General features: G+C 41.1%; 7 non-coding genes across 7 annotated transcripts; all 7 read right to left on the reverse strand.

Annotated features, from left to right (window-relative positions):
* Positions 1–10,375: 10,375 nt before the first annotated feature.
* On the reverse strand, positions 10,376–10,538 carry LOC135043041 (U1 spliceosomal RNA). Its single transcript, XR_010236067.1, has one exon. It is a non-coding gene; the product is annotated as a U1 spliceosomal RNA (small nuclear RNA).
* Positions 10,539–10,690: 152 nt separating this feature from the next.
* Positions 10,691–10,854, reverse strand: LOC135043028 (U1 spliceosomal RNA). The gene has a single exon (XR_010236054.1). It is a non-coding gene; the product is annotated as a U1 spliceosomal RNA (small nuclear RNA).
* Positions 10,855–11,525: 671 nt separating this feature from the next.
* LOC135043036 (U1 spliceosomal RNA) lies at positions 11,526–11,688 on the reverse strand. The gene has a single exon (XR_010236062.1). It is a non-coding gene; the product is annotated as a U1 spliceosomal RNA (small nuclear RNA).
* A 152-nt stretch (positions 11,689–11,840) lies between these two features.
* LOC135043034 (U1 spliceosomal RNA) lies at positions 11,841–12,004 on the reverse strand. The gene has a single exon (XR_010236060.1). It is a non-coding gene; the product is annotated as a U1 spliceosomal RNA (small nuclear RNA).
* A 670-nt stretch (positions 12,005–12,674) lies between these two features.
* Positions 12,675–12,837, reverse strand: LOC135043035 (U1 spliceosomal RNA). Its single transcript, XR_010236061.1, has one exon. It is a non-coding gene; the product is annotated as a U1 spliceosomal RNA (small nuclear RNA).
* A 152-nt stretch (positions 12,838–12,989) lies between these two features.
* Positions 12,990–13,153, reverse strand: LOC135043031 (U1 spliceosomal RNA). Its single transcript, XR_010236057.1, has one exon. It is a non-coding gene; the product is annotated as a U1 spliceosomal RNA (small nuclear RNA).
* Positions 13,154–13,824: 671 nt separating this feature from the next.
* LOC135043042 (U1 spliceosomal RNA) lies at positions 13,825–13,987 on the reverse strand. Its single transcript, XR_010236068.1, has one exon. It is a non-coding gene; the product is annotated as a U1 spliceosomal RNA (small nuclear RNA).
* Positions 13,988–18,753: the final 4,766 nt, after the last annotated feature.

Consider the following 18,753-nt stretch of genomic DNA (forward strand, 5'->3'; position numbering starts at 1 on the left):
CCAGCTTGAATTTCAATGATGCATTAGGGCAACGATTTTGTGAGAAACATCTTCACCCTTAAATAAAGATTTTCTTAATTCCTTACCTGTGTGATAATTAGATATCACCTTGTTTTCGCATTAAACAGACTTCCACATGAGAAAACAGCAAGGATGCAGTGGCGTTAATGTTTCCTGGTGTCAACTTGTATTATTTCAGTAGACATTGAAATGAGGATGCATCTTGCTGCCTTTCCAATGAAGCAAGTTTAATTTAGTAATAGGTGAAAAACCATCCTTACAAAGGTGTTAATCAGAGACTTGGCTTTGTGGACACTTTTCAGAGAACAAATTTGTTAGCATAAAAATAAAGCCAGAAAATGAAGAGCTGTTTAATCACTCAATTGGATTTTTCTGCCAGCATATTTTTTTTCTCTGCAAACCACTGCTAAATTGTGCTTCCTAGCTGTTTTTATAAAATCAATGAATCAAATCTAACTCTGATTACATCAGAGAAGGCCAGGTACCCTACACAATAAGATGGGGTTTGAAATTTTGACTTGTCTACTTAAATATCACCAAAATCTGATCACAAGGTCAATTACGTCCCTGGGTGGGATTGAACCACCAACCTTTTGGTTAACAGCCGTACACACTAACTGATTGCGCCACAGAGACACTTTGCAAAAGTACAAACTGACAAATGCTAATAAGCATTCATCTAAAACGTTTCCTAGAAAAACTTAAAAAAGTCAATAATCTGGAGAGTTTTTGTAAGATGTTTCTTCCATCAACCAACGAAGAAACACATTGGTACTTTCCCATGATGAGTGAGTGCTTCAGGATCTCTTGCACTTACATGTGCAGCAGAGTACAGCAATGGAAGCATGCTGGGCCCATAACCCAGAGGTAGGCAGATTGAAAATATCCTCTGCTATATGCTTTTTTTTTGTTAATTAAAGTAATCAAAAAACTGGGATTGATATTTTGGCTCTTTTATTTTTACTTAAAGTACAATAACTTTTACCATTTTAATTTGTTTTAATAGTATATTGACAGTATTGTTTTCTTTCAAAAATCCACTTAATTTTCTTTACCCTATTATTAAAATGGTAATTGACAAAAACAAACTACATTGTCACCAGAAGAGCAATACAAAATGTACAAGTGATATATTAAAATCATCTATCCAGCTTGAATTTCAATGATGCATTGGGGCAACGATTTTGTGAGAAACATCTTCACCCTTAAATAAAGATTTACTTAATTCCTTACCTGTGTGCTAATTAGATATCACCTTGTTTTCACATTAAACAGACTTCCACATGAGAAAGCAGCAAGGATGCAGTGGCGTTAATGTTTCCTGGTGTCAACCTGTATTATTTCAGTAGACATTGAAATGAGGATGCATCTTGCTGCCTTTCCAATGAAGCAAGTTTAATTTAGTAATAGGTGAAAAACCATCCCTACAAAGGTGTTAATCAGAGACTTGGCTTTGTGGACACTTTTCAGAGAACAAATTTGTTAGCATAAAAATAAACCAGAAAATGAAGAGCTGTTTAATCACTCAATTGGATTTTTTTGCCAGCATATTTTTTTTCTCTGCAACCCACTGCTAAATTGTGCTTCCTAGCTGTTTTTTATAAAATCACTGAATCAAATCTAACTCTGATAACATCAGAGAAGGCCAGGTACCCTACACAATAAGAGGGGGTTTGAAATTTTGACTTGTCTACTTAAAGATTACCAAAATCTGAACACAAGGTCAATTACGTCCCTGGGTGGGATTGAACCACCAACCTTTTGGTTAATAGCCTTACACACTAACCAATTGCACCACAGAGACACTTTGCAAAAGTACATACTGACAAAATCTACTAAGCATTCATCTAGAACGTTTCCTAGAAAAACTTTAAAAAGTCAATAATCTGGAGAGTTTTTGTAAGATGTTTCTTCCATCAACCAATGAAGAAACACATTGGTACTTTCCCATGATGAGTGAGTGCTTCAGGATCTTTTGCACTTACATGTGCAGCAGAGTACTGCAATGGAAGCATGCTGGGCCCATAACCCAGAGGTAGGCAGATTGAAACTATCCTTTGCTATATGCATTTTTTTTGTTAATTAAAGTAATCCAAAACTGGGATTGATATTTTGGCTCTTTTATTTTTACTTAAAGTACAATAACTTTTACCATTTTAATTTGTTTTGATAGTATATTGACAGTATTGTTTTCTTTCAAAAATCCACTTAATTTTCTTTACCCTATTATTAAAATGGTAATTGACAAAAACAAACTACATTGTCACCAGAAGAGCAATACAAAATGTACAAGTGATATATTAAAATCATCTTTCCAGCTTGAATTTCAATGATGCATTGGGGCAACGATTTTGTGAGAAACATCTTCACCCTTAAATAAAGATTTTCTTAATTCCTTACCTGTGTGCTAATTAGATATCACCTTGTTTTCACATTAAACAGACTTCCACATGAGAAAGCAGCAAGGATGCAGTGGCGTTAATGTTTCCTGGTGTCAACCTGTATTATTTCAGTAGACATTGAAATGAGGATGCATCTTGCTGCCTTTCCAATGAAGCAAGTTTAATTTAGTAATAGGTGAAAAACCATCCCTACAAAGGTGTTAATCAGAGACTTGGCTTTGTGGACACTTTTCAGAGAACAAATTTGTTAGCATAAAAATAAACCAGAAAATGAAGAGCTGTTTAATCACTCAATTGGATTTTTTTGCCAGCATATTTTTTTTTTCTCTGCAACCCACTGCTAAATTGTGCTTCCTAGCTGTTTTTTTTTATAAAATCACTGAATCAAATCTAACTCTGATAACATCAGAGAAGGCCAGGTACCCTACACAATAAGAGGGGGTTTGAAATTTTGACTTGTCTACTTAAAGATCACCAAAATCTGAACACAAGGTCAATTACGTCCCTGGGTGGGATTGAACCACCAACCTTTTGGTTAATAGCCTTACACACTAACCAATTGCGCCACAGAGACACTTTGCCAAAGTACATACTGACAAAATCTAATAAGCATTCATCTAGAACGTTTCCTAGAAAAACTTTAAAAAGTCAATAATCTGGAGAGTTTTTGTAAGATGTTTCTTCCATCAACCAATGAAGAAACACATTGGTACTTTCCCATGATGAGTGAGTGCTTCAGGATCTTTTGCACTTACATGTGCAGCAGAGTACTGCAATGGAAGCATGCTGGGCCCATAACCCAGAGGTAGGCAGATTGAAACTATCCTTTGCTATATGCATTTTTTTTGTTAATTAAAGTAATCCAAAACTGGGATTGATATTTTGGCTCTTTTATTTTTACTTAAAGTACAATAACTTTTACCATTTTAATTTGTTTTGACAGTATATTGACAGTATTGTTTTCTTTCAAAAATCCACTTAATTTTCTTTACCCTATTATTAAAATGGTAATTGACAAAAACAAACTACATTGTCACCAGAAGAGCAATACAAAATGTACAAGTGATATATTAAAATCATCTTTCCAGCTTGAATTTCAATGATGCATTAGGGCAACGATTTTGTGAGAAACATCTTCACCCTTAAATAAAGATTTTCTTAATTCCTTACCTGTGTGATAATTAGATATCACCTTGTTTTCACATTAAACAGACTTCCACATGAGAAAGCAGCAAGGATGCAGTGGTGTTAATGTTTCCTGGTGTCAACTTGTATTATTTCAGTAGACATTGAAATGAGGATGCATCTTGCTGCCTTTCCAATGAAGCAAGTTTAATTTAGTAATAGGTGAAAAACCATCCTTACAAAGGTGTTAATCAGAGACTTGGCTTTGTGGACACTTTTCAGAGAACAAATTTGTTAGCATAAAAATAAAGCCAGAAAATGAAGAGCTGTTTAATCACTCAATTGGATTTTTCTGCCAGCATATTTTTTTTTCTCTGCAAACCACTGCTAAATTGTGCTTCCTAGCTGTTTTTATAAAATCAATGAATCAAATCTAACTCTGATTACATCAGAGAAGGCCAGGTACCCTACACAATAAGATGGGGTTTGAAATTTTGACTTGTCTACTTAAATATCACCAAAATCTGATCACAAGGTCAATTACGTCCCTGGGTGGGATTGAACCACCAACCTTTTGGTTAATAGCCTTATACACTAACCAATTGCGCCACAGAGACACTTTGCAAAAGTACATACTGACAAAGGCTAATAAGCATTCATCTAGAACGTTTCCTAGAAAAACTTTAAAAAGTCAATAATCTGGAGAGTTTTTGTAAGATGTTTCTTACATCAACCAATGAAGAAACACATTGGTACTTTCCCATGATGAGTGAGTGCTTCAGGATCTCTTGCACTTACATGTGCAGCAGAGTACTGCAATGGAAGCATGCTGGGCCCATAACCCAGAGGTAGGCAGATTGAAACTATCCTTTGCTATATGCATTTTTTTTGTTAATTAAAGTAATCCAAAACTGGGATTGATATTTTGGCTCTTTTATTTTTACTTAAAGTACAATAACTTTTACCATTTTAATTTGTTTTGATAGTATATTGACAGTATTGTTTTCTTTCAAAAATCCACTTAATTTTCTTTACCCTATTATTAAAAAAAATGGTAATTGACAAAAACAAACTACATTGTCACCAGAAGAGCAATACAAAATGTACAAGTGATATATTAAAATCATCTTTCCAGCTTGAATTTCAATGATGCATTGGGGCAACGATTTTGTGAGAAACATCTTCACCCTTAAATAAAGATTTTCTTAATTCCTTACCTGTGTGCTAATTAGATATCACCTTGTTTTCACATTAAACAGACTTCCACATGAGAAAGCAGCAAGGATGCAGTGGCGTTAATGTTTCCTGGTGTCAACCTGTATTATTTCAGTAGACATTGAAATGAGGATGCATCTTGCTGCCTTTCCAATGAAGCAAGTTTAATTTAGTAATAGGTGAAAAACCATCCCTACAAAGGTGTTAATCAGAGACTTGGCTTTGTGGACACTTTTCAGAGAACAAATTTGTTAGCATAAAAATAAAGCCAGAAAATGAAGAGCTGTTTAATCACTCAATTGTATTTTTTTGCCAGCATATTTTTTTTATCTGCAACCCACTGCTAAATTGTGCTTCCTAGCTGTTTTTAATAAAATCACTGAATCAAATCTAACTCTGATTACATCAGAGAAGGCCAGGTAACCTACACAATAAGAGGGGGTTTGAAATTTTGACTTGTCTACTTAAATATCACCAAAATCTGATCACAAGGTCAATTACATTCCTGGGTGGGATTGAACCACCAACCTTTTGTTAATAGCCTTACACACTAACCAATTGCGCCACAGAGACACTTTGCAAAAGTACATACTGACAAAGGCTAATAAGCATTCATCTAGAACGTTTCCTAGAAAAACTTTAAAAAGTCAATAATCTGGAGAGTTTTTGTAAGATGTTTCTTCCATCAACCAACGAAGAAACACATTGGTACTTTCCCATGATGAGTGAGTGCTTCAGGATCTCTTGCACTTACATGTGCAGCAGAGTACTGCAATGGAAGCATGCTGGGCCCATAACCCAGAGGTAGGCAGATTGAAATTATCCTTTGCTATATGCATTTTTTTTTGTTAATTAAAGTAATCCAAAACTGGGATTGATATTTTTGCTCTTTTATTTTTACTTAAAGTACAATAACTTTTACCATTTTAATTTGTTTTAATAGTATATTGACAGTATTGTTTTCTTTCAAAAATCCACTTCATTTTCTTTACCCTATTATTAAAATGGTAATTGACAAAAACAAACTACATTGTCACCAGAAGAGCAATACAAAATGTACAAGTGATATATTAAAATCATCTTTCCAGCTTGAATTTCAATGATGCATTGGGGCAACGATTTTGTGAGAAACATCTTCACCCTTAAATAAAGATTTTCTTAATTCCTTACCTGTGTGCTAATTAGATATCACCTTGTTTTCACATTAAACAGACTTCCACATGAGAAAGCAGCAAGGATGCAGTGGCGTTAATGTTTCCTGGTGTCAACCTGTATTATTTCAGTAGACATTGAAATGAGGATGCATCTTGCTGCCTTTCCAATGAAGCAAGTTTAATTTAGTAATAGGTGAAAAACCATCCCTACAAAGGTGTTAATCAGAGACTTGGCTTTGTGGACACTTTTCAGAGAACAAATTTGTTAGCATAAAAATAAACCAGAAAATGAAGAGCTGTTTAATCACTCAATTGGATTTTTTTGCCAGCATATTTTTTTTCTCTGCAACCCACTGCTAAATTGTGCTTCCTAGCTGTTTTTTATAAAACCACTGAATCAAATCTAACTCTGATAACATCAGAGAAGGCCAGGTACCCTACACAATAGATGGGGTTTGAAATTTTGACTTGTCTACTTAAATATCACCAAAATCTGATCACAAGGTCAATTACGTCGCTGGGTGGGATTGAACCACCAACCTTTTGGTTAATAGCCTTACACACTAACCAATTGCGCCACAGAGACACTTTGCAAAAGTACATACTGACAAAGGCTAATAAGCATTCATCTAGAACGTTTCCTAGAAAAACTTTAAAAAGTCAATAATCTGGAGAGTTTTTGTAAGATGTTTCTTCCATCAACCAATGAAGAAACACATTGGTACTTTCCCATGATGAGTGAGTGCTTCAGGATCTCTTGCACTTACATGTGCAGCAGAGTACTGCAATGGAAGCATGCTGGGCCCATAACCCAGAGGTAGGCAGATTGAAACTATCCTTTGCTATATGCATTTTTTTTGTTAATTAAAGTAATCCAAAACTGGGATTGATATTTTGGATCTTTTATTTTTACTTAAAGTACAATAACTTTTACCATTTTAATTTGTTTTGATAGTATATTGACAGTATTGTTTTCTTTCAAAAATCCACTTAATTTTCTTTACCCTATTATTAAAATGGTAATTGACAAAAACAAACTACATTGTCACCAGAAGAGCAATACAAAATGTACAAGTGATATATTAAAATCATCTTTCCAGCTTGAATTTCAATGATGCATTGGGGCAACGATTTTGTGAGAAACATCTTCACCCTTAAATAAAGATTTTCTTAATTCCTTACCTGTGTGCTAATTAGATATCACCTTGTTTTCACATTAAACAGACTTCCACATGAGAAAGCAGCAAGGATGCAGTGGCGTTAATGTTTCCTGGTGTCAACCTGTATTATTTCAGTAGACATTGAAATGAGGATGCATCTTGCTGCCTTTCCAATGAAGCAAGTTTAATTTAGTAATAGGTGAAAAACCATCCCTACAAAGGTGTTAATCAGAGACTTGGCTTTGTGGACACTTTTCAGAGAACAAATTTGTTAGCATAAAAATAAAGCCAGAAATGAAGAGCTGTTTAATCACTCAATTGGATTTTTTTGCCAGCATATTTCTTTTTCTCTGCAACCCACTGCTAAATTGTGCTTCCTAGCTGTTTTTATAAAATCACTGAATCAAATCTAACTCTGATTACATCAGAGAAGGCTAGGTACCCTACACAATAAGAGGGGGTTTGAAATTTTGACTTGTCTACTTAAATATCACCAAAATCTGATCACAAGGTCAATTACGTCCCTGGGTAGAATTTAACCACCAACCTTTTGGTTAATAGCCGTACACACTAACCAATTGCGCCACAGAGACACTTTGCAAAAAGTACATACTGACAAAGGCTAATAAGCATTCATCTAGAACGTTTCCTAGAAAAACTTTAAAACGTCAATAATCTGGAGAGTTTTTGTAAGATGTTTCTTCCATCAACCAACAAAGAAACACATTGGTACTTTCCCATGATGAGTGAGTGCTTCAGGATCTCTTGCACTTACATGTGCAGCAGAGTACTCCAATGGAAGCATGCTGGGCCCATAACCCAGAGGTAGGCAGATTGAAACTATCCTTTGTTATATGCATTTTTTTTGTTAATTAAAGTAATCCAAAACTGGGATGGATATTTTTGCTCTTTTATTTTTACTTAAAGTACAATAACTTTTACCATTTTAATTTGTTTTAATAGTATATTGACAGTATTGTTTTCTTTCAAAAATCCACTTAATTTTCTTTACCCTATTATTAAAATGGTAATTGACAAAAACAAACTACATTGTCACCAGAAGAGCAATACAAAATGTACAAGTGATATATTAAAATCATCTTTCCAGGTTGAATTTCAATGATGCATTGGGGCAACGATTTTGTGAGAAACATCTTCACCCTTAAAAAAAGATTTTCTTAATTCCTTACCTGTGTGCTAATTAGATATCACCTTGTTTTCACATTAAACAGACTTCCACATGAGAAAGCAGCAAGGATGCAGTGGCGTTAATGTTTCCTGGTGTCAACCTGTATTATTTCAGTAGACATTGAAATGAGGATGCATCTTGCTGCCTTTCCAATGAAGCAAGTTTAATTTAGTAATAGGTGAAAAACCATCCTTACAAAGGTGTTAATCAGAGACTTGGCTTTGTGGACACTTTTCAGAGAACAAATTTGTTAGCATAAAAATAAAGCCAGAAAATGAAGAGCTGTTTATTCACTCAATTGGATTTTTCTGCCAGCATATTTTTTTTCTCTGCAACCTACTGCTAAATTGTGCTTCCTAGCTGTTTTTATAAAATCACTGAATCAAATCTAACTCTGATTACATCAGGGAAGGCCAGGTACCCACACCATAACAGGGGGTTTGAAATTTTGACTTGTCTACTTAAATATCACCAAAATCTGATCACAAGGTCAATTACATCCCTGGATGGGATTGAACCACCAACCTTTTGGTTAATAGCCGAACACACTAACCGATTGCGCCACAGAGACACTTTGCAAAAAGTACATACTGACAAAGGCTAATAAGCATTCATCTAGAACGTTTCCTAGAAAAACTTTAAAAAGTCAATAATCTGGAGAGTTTTTGTAAGATGTTTCTTCCATCAACCAACGAAGAAACACATTGGTACTTTCCCACGATGAGTGAGTGCTTCAGGATCTCTTGCACTTACATGTGCAGCAGAGTACTGCAATGGAAGCATGCTGGGCCGATAACCCAGAGGTAGGCAGATTGAAACTATCCTCTGCTATATGCATTTTTTTTTAATTAAAGTAATCCAATATTGGGATTGATATTTTGGCTCTTTTATTTTTACTTAAAGTACAATAACTTTTACCATTTTAATTTGTTTAATAGTATATTGACAGTATTGTTTTCTTTCAAAAATCCACTTAATTTTCTTTACCCTATTATTAAAATGGTAATTGACAAAAACAAACTACATTGTCACCAGAAGAGCAATACAAAATGTACAAGTGATATATTAAAATCATCTTTCCAGCTTGAATTTCAATGATGCATTGGGGCAACGATTTTGTGAGAAACATCTTCACCCTTAAATAAAGATTTTCTTAATTCCTTACCTGTGTGCTAATTAGATATCACCTTGTTTTCACATTAAACAGACTTCCACATGAGAAAGCAGCAAGGATGCAGTGGCGTTAATGTTTCCTGGTGTCAACCTGTATTATTTCAGTAGATATTGAAATGACGATGCATCTTGCTGCCTTTCCAATGAAGCAAGTTTAATTTAGTAATAGGTGAAAAACCATCCCTACAAAGGTGTTAATCAGAGACTTGGCTTTGTGGACACTTTTCAGAGAAAAAATTTGTTAGCACAAAAATAAAGCAAGAAAATGAAGAGCTGTTTAATCACTCAATTGGATTTTTTTGCCAGCATATTTCTTTTTCTCTGCAACCCACTGCTAAATTGTGCTTCCTAGCTGTTTTTTTTATAAAATCACTTAATCAAATCTAACTCTGATTACATCAGAGAAGGCCAGGTACCCTACACCACAAGAGGGGGTTTGAAATTTTGACTTGTCTACTTAAAGATCACCAAAATCTGATAACAAGGTAAATTACGTCCCTGGGTGGGATTGAACCACCAACCTTTTGGATAATAACCGAACACGCTAACTGATTGCGCCACAGAGACACTTTGCAAACGTACATTCTGACAAACGCTAATAAGCATTCATCTAGAACGTTTCCTAGAAAAACTTTAAAAAGTCAATAATCTGGAGAGTTTTTGTAAGATGTTTCTTCCATCAATCAACGAAGAACATTCAAGCTGATTTCTTGCAGCAGCTGGGCACTGTAACAGCTCCAGAGCTGCTCTGTAAGGGAACTAAAAGGGTGTGGGCCCTGCAGCACTACCTGTAGTTCGCATTGTGCGTTGGAAGGCACAAAGTAAGCAGACGGGAGAAGTCAGGATAGTGCGCAAGGGCATAGAAGGGAGCGGCTCAAGAAAAGAGAAGTGGAAACAGACAGCAAACTAGGCTGGAGAGAGACCTGAGACAAAGAGATCTGAATTATACGAGAGCCGACCAGGGGAAACACAAATTATGCAGTCGAGTTTCCCACATTTGGGGAAATAGCTGGAGCAGCACACACAGAGTGCAATGGGTGAGCCTTGCCCTGGGAGAAGCACCTTCATGATCATAGTATCTCACCTGGCAGGTAAGTAGGAGTTGGGCAAGAGCTGAGGAGGGTCGCTGCTCGGGCACCCCCCTGTCAAGTGAAGGAGATCCAACTGAGGCAGCACAAGAGAACTCTCGAAAGAAGAACAAGGCTAGAGGAAGATCTGAGACACAGAAATCTGGCTTTTACCAGAGCTGACCAGAGGAAAGCACAAACACAGTCCCCCACTACCACAAATTATGCAGTCGAGTTTCCCACATTTGGGGAAATCACAGGGGTCAGCATACCCAGAATGCAATGAATGAACCTCACCCTGGGAGAACAATCTTCATGACCATGGTATCTCCTATGCAAAATAAGTATGATTTGGGATAGGGCTGGGGAGGGCCGCTGCTCAGGCACATCTCTGTCAAGTAAAGGAGATTCAACTGAGGCAGCACAAGGGAACTCTCATCTGGGGACAACAACTGCAGGGAGAACACATATTTTCAGATGAACATGGGAGGGCAGAAGGCTGCCTAATACTGAAGCACCCCCAAACAACAAACCAAATGCAACAACTAGTGCAAGCATTCCTGGGGGAAGGCCTGCAGCAGATGGATTTGCATATGGTGATGTCATCCAAGCAGTGGGTCAAAGTTGGCTTCAACCCTCGTCTGCATATGAAAAGAGAAAAGGGGCGTGCAGGGCATGGTGGCCTTTTGCGGCGCTTGGATGACCCCTAGTTCGCATTAAACACCTCCACCCTACTTCGGTGTGGGGCTCATGTTGGCTATGCCCCAGCCCCTGAAGCATTCAAGCTGATTACTTGCAGCAGCTGGGCACTGTAATAGCTCCAGAGCTGCTCTGTAAGGCAAGTAAAAGGGTGTGGGCCCTGCAGCACTACCTGTAGTTCGCATTGTGCGTTGGAAGGCACAAAGTAAGCAGATGGGAGAAGTCAAGATAGTGCGCAAGGGCATAGAAGGGAGCGGCTCAAGAAAAGAGAAGTTGAAACAGACAGCAAACTAGGCTGGAGAGAGACCTGAGACAAAGAGATCTGAATTATACGAGAGCTGACCAGGGGAAACACAAATTATGCAGTCAAGTTTCCCACATTTGGGGAAATCGCAGGAGCAGCACACCCAGAGTGCAATGGGTGAGCCTTGCCCTGGGAGAAGCACCTTCATGATCATAATATCTCACCTGGCAGGTAAGTAGGAGTTGGGCTTGAGCTGGGGAGGGTCGATGCTCGGGCACCCCCCTGTCAATTGAAGGAGATCCAACTGAGGCAGCACAAGGGAACTCTCGAAAGAAGAACAAGGCTAGAGGAAGATCTGAGACAAATAAATCTGACTTTTACCAGAGCTGACCAGAGGAAAGCACAAACACAGTCCCCCACTACCACAAATAATGCAGTCAAGTTTCCCACATTTGGGGAAATCATAGGAGTCAGCATACCCAGAATGCAATGAATGAACCTCACCCTGGGAGAACAATCTTCATGACCATGGTATCTCCTATGCAAAATAAGTATGATTTGGGATAGAGCTGGGGAGGGCCGCTGCTCAGGCACATCTCTGTCAAGTAAAGGAGATTCAACTGAGGCAGCACAAGGGAACTCTCATCTGGGGACAACAACTGCTGGGAGAACACATATTTTCAGATGAACATGGGAGGGCAGAAGGCTGCCTAATACTGAAGCACCCCCAAACAACAAACCAAATGCAACAACTAGTACAAGCATTCCTGGGGGAAGGCCTACAGCAGATGGATTTGCATATGGTGATGTCATCCAAGCAGTGGGTCAAAGTTGGCTTCAACCCTCGTCTGCATATGAAAAGAAAAAAGGGATGTGCAGGGCATGGCGTCCTTTTGTGGCGCTTGGATGACCCCTAATTCACATTAAACATCTCCACCCTCCTTCGGTGTGGGTCTCATGTTGGCTATGCCCCAGCCCCTGAAGCATTCAAGATGATTTCTTGCAGCAGCTGGGCACTGTAACAGCTCCAGAGCTGTTCTGAAAAGCATGTAAAAGGGTGTGGGCCCTGCAGCACTACCTGTAGTATGCATTGTGCGTTGGAAGGCACAAGTAAGCAGACGGGAGAGGTCAGTATAGTGTGCAAGGGCATAGAAGGGAGCGGCTCAAGAAAAGAGAAGTGGAAACAGACAGCAAACTCGGCTGGAGAAAGACCTGAGACAAAGAGATCTGAATTATACGAGAGCCGACCAGAGGAAACACAAATTATGCAGTCAAGTTTCCCACATTTGGGGAAATCGCAGGAGCAGCACACCCAGAGTGCAATGGGTGAGCCTTGCCCTGGGAGAAGCACCTTCCTGATCATAGTATCTCACCTGGCAGGTAAGTAGGAGTTGGGCTAGAGCTGGGGAGGGTCGCTGCTCGGGCACCCCCCTGTCAAGTGAAGGAGATCCAACTGAGGCAGCACAAGGGAACTCTCGAAAGAAGAACAAGGCTAGAGGAAGATCTGAGACATAGAAATCTGATTTTTACCAGAGCTGAGCAGAGGAAAGCACAAACACAGTCCCCCACTACCACAAATAATGCAGTCGAGTTTCCCACATTTGGGGAAATCACAGGGGTCAGCATACCCAGAATGCAATGAATGAACCTCAACCTGGGAGAACAATCTTCATGACCATGGTATCTCCTATGCAAAATAAGTATGATTTGGGATAGGGCTGGGGAGGGCCGCTGCTCAGGCACATCTCTGTCAAGTAAAGGAGATTCAACTGAGGCAGCACAAGGGAACTCTCATCTGGGGACAACAACTGCAGGGAGAACACATATTTTCAGATGAACATGGGAGGGCAGAAGGCTGCCTAATACTGAAGCACCCCCAAACAACAAACCAAATGCAACAACTAGTGCAAGCATTCCTGGGGGAAGGCCTGCAGCAGATTGATTTGCATATGGTAATGCCATCCAAGCAGTGGGTCAAAGTTGGCTTCAACCCTCGTCTGCATATGAAAAGAGAAAAGGGGCATGCAGGGCATGGCGGCCTTTTGCGGCGCTTGGGTGACCCTTAGTTCGCATTAAACACCCCCACCCTCCTTCGGTGTGGGGCTCATGTTGGCAATGCCCCAGCCCCTGAAGCATTCAAGCTGATTTCTTGCAGCAGCTGGGCACTGTAACAGCTCCAGAGCTGCTCTGTGAGGCAAGTAAAAGGGTGTGGGCCCTGCAGCACTACCTGTAGTTTGCATTGTGTGTTGGAAGGCACAAAGTAAGCAGACGGGAGAAGTCAGGATAGTGCGCAAGGGCATAGAAGGGAGCGGCTCAAGAAAAGAGAAGTGGAAACAGACAGCAAACTAGGCTGGAGAGAGACCTGAGACAAAGAGATCTGAATTATACGAGAGCCGACCAGGGGAAACACAAATTATGCAGTCAAGTTTCCCACATTTGGGGAAATCACAGGGGCAGCACACCCAGAGTGCAATGGGTGAGCCTTGCCCTGGGAGAAGCACCAACATGATCATAGTATCTCACCTGGCAGGTACCAACGGCGAAACTCCGTACAACAAACCTCTGCAGGATTTCTACCCTGTCTGAGAGCGCGCAACTGACTTTCAGCGGACGCCTCTCTATCAGGGTCATCATACAAGAGCCCTAAAGACTCAAAAAAAGCGTCAATTGACAACAATGCCGGATCCTCTGCTCTTAAACCAAATGCCCAGGTCTGAGGATCCCCCTGGAGCAAAGAAATAATAAACCCGACCCGCTGAGATTCAGTACCCGAGGAAGTCGGTCTTAAACGAAAATAAAGTTTACAGGATTCTTTAAAATTAAAAAACTCTTTTCTATCACCAGAAAAACGGTCAGGCAAATGCATCTTTGGTTCAGGGACTACCCTTGGGGAAGCTCGCAAAAGATCTTCCTGCGACTTCACCCGAAGAGAAAGATCCTGAACCATCTGAGTAAGTTCTTGAATCTGGCTGACTAAGAGCTGACCAGGATTTGGCCCTAAACCTGTTGGATTCATGAGGCCGATAAACTCTCACAAAACTGAATGAGAAAAAATTAAACCCCGTTTAATTTTAAGTTTTGGTATGGCCGGTAATAATGTTATGATTCCAGCACTCTGGTCAGAGAAGATCTTATGGCAAGGACTGGAGCACTGGAACGGAATGCTGGGGAAGGGAGCAGGACAGGAAAATAGCCCCTGGCGCCCTAACTCTGTTGTCTCACCCATGTTGTCAGAAATCCCCTGCGAGACTATGGTTTCTTGAGCCCTTGGCAGCCGCGTTTGAAGGGCGGATTATGTCTGCCCAACTTCGATGCCCCCCGGTCTTAATGAGAGACAAAGGGAAACCTGAGACAGGGTGATAACAAGAGGCCCTCTAACTAAACAACCAGGCCAGGGGCTAAGCAAACTCAAAACTATAATATGTGCGGAGAAACCGCCAGGAAAAAGGACAACCAAAATATCCACTTGTCCAATTCTCCTACCCGGCACCGCCAAGTACCAGAGAGGACTTGTGGAAGCGGAACCCTCCGCAAATGCTCCAAACACAAAATATAAAAGGTAAAGCGGCTGAGCCGCAACACACGGCAGAGCCGCAACTCACGAACACCACTGGATATAAAACGGTGATCAGTCAGGACTCCAGGGAACCAAACGAACTCTTGGGATGAGATGACAACTCCCGAATACCGGACTTCTGCGGACTGGAATGACCGGATACAGCAGGACTGGAAACAGACTCTCAGCAAACAAAGGCAGCATGCAGGAAGCTATTACCGGCGTCTGTGAGAAGCCCTGGGAGTGTATTTAACAAGGAGTCCTCCAATCAGCTGCTAAAGGCTGATTAGAATAAATGCCGTGCAGCTGCCTTGCTGCACGGCCAGAGAGCAGGTGAATATCTTAATTTCCTAAAGCCTAGCAACGGGGAACGCGGTCCGCCAGTGGCGTCCCCGTTGCTAGGGTCCGTGCGGCTCAGCGCGCCCGGCGTCTAGCGTTGCTAGGGAGCCGGCGGCTGTACGTGCACGGCGTCTCTAGTTGCTAGGCGCCGGGCCGCGCAGACCATCAAGCGGACCCCGGCGCCTAACAGTATGACTCCCAAAAACAACAACCGCGTCATTGGGACCAACTGCGATTTTGGCAAGTTTAGGAGCCAACCATGTTGTTGAAGAACTGTCAGGGAGAGTGCAATGTTTTGCACCAACTGGTCCCTGGATCTCGCCTTTATCAGGAGATCATCCAAGTACGGGATAATTGTGACTCCTTGCTTGCGAAGGAGAACCATAATTTCCGCCATCACCCTGGTGAAAATCCTCGGAGCCGTGGACAGACCAAACGGCAATGTCTGAAATTGGTAATGACAATCCTGAATTGCAAACCTTAGGTAGCTTGAGGCAGTGGCTAAATGGGAACATGTAAGTAGGCATCCTTTATGTCTACCAAAACCATGAAATCTCCGTCCTCCGGACTGGAGATCACTGCCCTGAGAAATTCCATCTTGAAATTGAATTTCTTTAGGAAGAAATTGAGGGATTTCAGATTTAAGATTGGTCTGACTGAGCCGTCCGGCTTCGGGACCACGAAGAGGCTTGAATAAAAACCTTCTCCCTGCTGACTAAGGCCAATTTGAACAATCGGTGAGGGGGAACGTCTTGAAACCCCAGTTTGTACCCTTGGGACACTATTTGTAAAACCCACGAGTCCAGGTCCGAATGAATCCAGAACTGACTGAAGAGTTTTAGACGTGCCCCCACTGGTGTGGGCTCCTGCAAGAAAGCCCCAGTGTCATGCAGTGGATTTGGCAGAAGCAGAGGACAATCTCTGGTCCTGCGATCTTGAAGAGGCTACAGACCTCTTCCTTTTCCTTCCTCTACCTGCAAAGAAAGGGGAATCTAAACTTCTTGCATATCTATTGGGCCAAAATGACTGCGGTAGATAATGATGCGTCTTCATCCGTTGACAGGGAACATAGGGCAAGAAGGTTGACTTACCATTGAAATGAGGATGCATCTTGCTGCCTTTCCAATGAAGCAAGTTTAATTTAGTAATAGGTGAAAAACCATCCTTACAAAGGTGTTAATCAGAGACTTGGCTTTGTGGACACTTTTCAGAGAACAAATTTGTTAGCATAAAAATAAAGCCAGAAAATGAAGAGCTGTTTAATCACTCAATTGGATTTTTCTGCCAGCATATTTTTTTTCTCTGCAACCCACTGCTAAATTGTGCTTCCTAGCTGTTTTTATAAAATCACTGAATCAAATCTAACTCTGATTACATCAGAGAAGGCCAGGTACCCTACACCATAACAGGGGGTTTGAAATTTTGACTTGTCTACTTATTATAGTTTTGAGTTTGCTTAGCCCCTGGCCTGGTTGTTTAGTTAGAGGGCCTCTTGTTATCACCCTGTCTCAGGTTTCCCTTTGTCTCTCATTAAGACCGGGGGGGCATCGAAGTTGGGCAGACATAATCCGCCCTTCAAACGCGGCTGCCAAGGGCTCAAGAAACCATAGTCTTGCAGGGGATTTCTGACAACACGGGTGAGACAACAGAGTTAGGGCGCCAGGGGCTATTTTCCTGTCCTGCTCCCTTCCCCAGCATTCCGTTCCAGTGCTCCAGTCCTTGCCATAAGATCTTCTCTGACCAGAGTGCTGGAATCATAACATTATTACCGGCCATACCAAAACTTAAAATTAAACGGGGTTTAATTTTTTCTCATTCAGTTTTGTGAGAGTTTATCGGCCTCATGAATCCAACAGGTTTAGGGCCAAATCCTGGTCAGCTCTTAGTCAGCCAGATTCAAGAACTTACTCAGATGGTTCAGGATCTTTCTCTTCGGGTGAAGTCGCAGGAAGATCTTTTGCGAGCTTCCCCAAGGGTAGTCCCTGAACCAAAGATGCATTTGCCTGACCGTTTTTCTGGTGATAGAAAAGAGTTTTTTAATTTTAAAGAATCCTGTAAACTTTATTTTCGTTTAAGACCGACTTCCTCGGGTACTGAATCTCAGCGGGTCGGGTTTATTATTTCTTTGCTCCAGGGGGATCCTCAGACCTGGGCATTTGGTTTAAGAGCAGAGGATCCGGCATTGTTGTCAATTGACGCTTTTTTTGAGTCTTTAGGGCTCTTGTATGATGACCCTGATAGAGAGGCGTCCGCTGAAAGTCAGTTGCGCCCTCTCAGACAGGGTAGAAATCCTGCAGAGGTTTATTGTACGGAGTTTCGCCGTTGGTCGAACGACTGTGGCTGGAATGACCCAGCCCTGCGCAGTCAGTTTCGCCTCGGCTTATCAGAGTCTATAAAAGACAGTCTCCTTCAGTACAGTGCTCCTGAGACTCTCGATAAACTCATGGAGCTTTCTATTAAGATTGATCGTCGTCTCAGAGAGCGGAGGGCTGAAAAAGGAGCACCTGTAAGGACAAGTCCGTGTGTATATTCCATTCCTGAAGACGTAGAGGAGACCATGCAGATGGGTCTCTCCCGGCTGTCTCCTGAAGAAAGAGCCAGAAGGCAAAATTCTGGTCTTTGTCTGTACTGTGGGGGTAGGGGACATTTTGCTCGTAATTGTCCGAACAAGTCGGGAAACGCTTTGACCAGGTGAATTGTGAGGGGGTTCACCTAGGTCTGCAGCTTATCTCCTCGAATAACTCCCTTTTAGTCCCAGTTAAAGTTTCCTTTGGCAGCCTCAGTTCTTTGGTGTCGGCTTTTGTTGACAGTGGAGCTGCAGGAAACTTTATGGATTTAACTTGGGCTAAGGCCTTAGGCATTCCTCAGTTACCTTTGGGTAGGTGTGTCACCATGCATGGCTTAGATGGGAGTCCGCTGTCTAATGGGATTATTTCTCTCCGTACACCCCCTGTACTACTTACAGTAGGAGCTCTACATTCCGAGAAAATCGAGTTCTTTCTTACACATTGCCCAGCAGTTCCAGTTGTTCTGGGTCACCCTTGGCTGGCCTTTCATAATCCCACCATTGATTGGCGGTCGGGGAAGATTTCACATTGGGGTACTTTTTGTGATAAGGAATGTATCACGTTTCCAGTCAGAGTAGCAGCTATCATTCCAGAACTCATTCCGGTGGAATACCAGGAGTTTGCTGATGTTTTCTCCAAAGGCAATGCGGACATTCTGCCTCCCCATCGGCCTTATGATTGTGCTATTGAGTTAATTCCTGGTGCCGCATTGCCAAAGGGAAGATTATATGCATTATCCGGGCCAGAAACTGCGGCTATGAATGATTATGTAAAGGAGAGCCTTGAGAAAGGATTTATTAGACCATCAAAATCTCCTTTAAGTGCAGGCTTCTTCTTTGTGG

This window comes from Pseudophryne corroboree, unplaced genomic scaffold, assembly GCF_028390025.1.
Source record: "Pseudophryne corroboree isolate aPseCor3 unplaced genomic scaffold, aPseCor3.hap2 scaffold_850, whole genome shotgun sequence".
Taxonomy (NCBI): Eukaryota; Metazoa; Chordata; class Amphibia; order Anura; family Myobatrachidae; genus Pseudophryne; species Pseudophryne corroboree.